Consider the following 2,711-nt stretch of genomic DNA (forward strand, 5'->3'; position numbering starts at 1 on the left):
AAGACAACTATTAACTCTTGGGAAAACAACAGTTATATAGGAAATGAATAGTCATGATACTATACTACATAGCGCAGCTATAAATGGCATTTACGTTGTCATAATATAGTAATCTTTGAATACTGACCTAACTAAACATACAACAGAGGCATTTGGGAGGACGAGAGGTCAGGAAAAGTCACTTAGAGGAGAAAAGAGGGCTAAATCTTGGTCTTCCACAGTGAAAAGCCAACCAGATAATGTTTAAAACTGAAACAATCTGGAAGTAACAATACCAGTAGTCATTTAGAGATATGGAGGTTAATACCAAATGAATCGGCTAAAAACGTTTTAAAGTGGTATGAAAAGGAAGGTAAAGAATTGCTGTTTTTCACAGCCAGCCCTTTAGAAGGATTTGATTATTTAAATATGTGAATTTATAACTTTGATACAAAGTAAAACTCCATTCAACATCAAAGTCAGTTGATTCTAAACTGACTGTGATAACAAAATGGTAGTCTAATGCCTTTTCCTTGTGAAGCAGCTTTAGGCCAAAGCTGAGGGTGACCCCAAGGGTCATCCTGTCCTCGCCCACAGGAGGCTGGAGACGATTCCAGCTAAGAGGGTGGGCTGGATGATGGCTCCCTCCTTTTCTTCTAGTAGGGTAAGAGGTCTCAGTTGTCACACAGGCCCTGCTGCCCAGTGGAGCAGCCCCATCCTACCCACCCTCCTGCATGGGATGGAGACAGAATGACAGGAAGAAGGAAGGCTTGGTATCTGCCACACCCTGAGGGGTATCCAGGGTTAAGGCAGGATTCTGCTCCCCCACTGTTCGTATGAAGAAAGTCTGGCTCAGAAAGCGGAAAGGAGCTGGCCCAAGGTCACACAGAGCTGGGACTGGTCTAAACAAAAGCGCTCTGAGGCCAACTTGCTGGATTCACATTCTAGTTCCAAAATGGCAGATCCCAGGGCTGAGAAAGGGAAAACACAGGTGAGTCGGAGACATCTTTTTTTCCCAGAAAGCGAAGAAGTGCTCAAAGACCGCTGGAGTTTGTCAGAAGGACCCTGGAGCCAACTTGAAGAGGCACCTGCCAGCCACATATAAGACAATTCCAGCATCAGTAAGAATAATTTACCCCGCCTCTTTAAAAGGAACTATACAGTTCAATCCCAGCTGATGAGGAAAAACCCTTCTTTCTAGAAGAATGCAAGCTAAGTAATGTAAAAGAAAAGACAGAATTAGAAAATCACCTGTTTGTAACCCCCAGTGTAATAATTAACTCAGGCAAGGACCACCAATAGATGCCAAAACCATGAGACAAAGGGTTGGGGGAGAACAGGATATCCACATGCCATAGTATCATCCCCAAAGTCCTTGCTGGTTGTTTACAGAAAAAGGCACTCTACAATGGTGCAGCCCTGCTGTCACCACCACATGATCAAACTTTTAGCGTCACCAGTGGTGGAGCAACATAGCATTATGTATTTCCTAATGGGGTAAGATACTCAGCTGGGGAGTATCTTTGCTAAAAAAATCATTAAATGAATCTGCCTTTAGACCTAAATTCTAGTTTACCGGACACAGAAGAACAAATGAAATAAAACTATGAGGAAACAGACAAATTCAGAGACAGTCTACAAACAACAACTGTACCCATCGAAGAGTCAATGTCATGAAAAAACGTGCATGTGTGGGTGTGGAGAGGGTTCTATATTTTAAAAGATTGAAGAAACGTAACAACCAAATGCAATTTGTAAATTTTGACAAGATTTTGGTTGGGAAAAAAGCTGTAAGAGATTTTTATTTGGTCTTGTTTTTTGGGTTTTTTTTAAATACAATTTATTTATTTATTTATTTATTTATTTTGGGCTGCATCGGATCTTGCTTGCTGTGCGTGGGCTTTCTCTAGTTGCAGCAAGCGGGGGCTACTCTTTTTTGCGGTACACAGACTTACTGCGGTGGTTTCTCTTGTTGCAGAGCACGAGCTCTAGGCGTGCAGGCTTCAGTAATTGTGGCGTGCAGGGCTCAATAGTTGTGGCTCGCGGGCTCTAGAGCGCAGGCGCTGTAGTTTGTGTCACATGGGCTTAGCTGCTCCACGGCATGTGAGATCTTCCCAGACCGAGGCTCGAACCCGTGTCCCCTGCATTGGCAGGCAGATTCTTATGCGTGGGCTTTCTCTAGTTGCAGCAAGCGGGGGCTACTCTTTTTTGCGGTACACAGACTTACTGCGGTGGTTTCTCTTGTTGCAGAGCACGAGCTCTAGGCGTGCAGGCTTCAGTAATTGTGGCGTGCAGGGCTCAATAGTTGTGGCTCGCGGGCTCTAGAGCGCAGGCGCTGTAGTTTGTGTCACATGGGCTTAGCTGCTCCACGGCATGTGAGATCTTCCCAGACCGAGGCTCGAACCCGTGTCCCCTGCATTGGCAGGCAGATTCTTAACCACTGCGCCACCAGGGAAGTCCCTGTTTTTTGCGGTTTTTTGGCCGTGCCGCAGAGCATGTGGGATCTTAGTTCCCCGACCAAGGATCAAACCCGCACCCCCTGCACTGGAAGCACAGAGTCTTAACTGTGGGACCGCTGGGGAAGTCCCTGTAAGAAATATTTTTAAGAAGCTGGGGCAATTTGAACATGGACTGAATGTTAGCTGATACTTGGGAATTATTACTGCTTTTCTTAGGTGCAATAATGGAACATTAGGGGCTTCCCTGGTGGCGCAGTGGTTGAGAATCCGCCT

The sequence above is a fragment of the Neophocaena asiaeorientalis genome, unplaced genomic scaffold, assembly GCF_003031525.2.
Source record: "Neophocaena asiaeorientalis asiaeorientalis breed wild unplaced genomic scaffold, Neophocaena_asiaeorientalis_V1.1 scaffold964, whole genome shotgun sequence".
Lineage (NCBI taxonomy): Eukaryota > Metazoa > Chordata > Mammalia > Artiodactyla > Phocoenidae > Neophocaena > Neophocaena asiaeorientalis.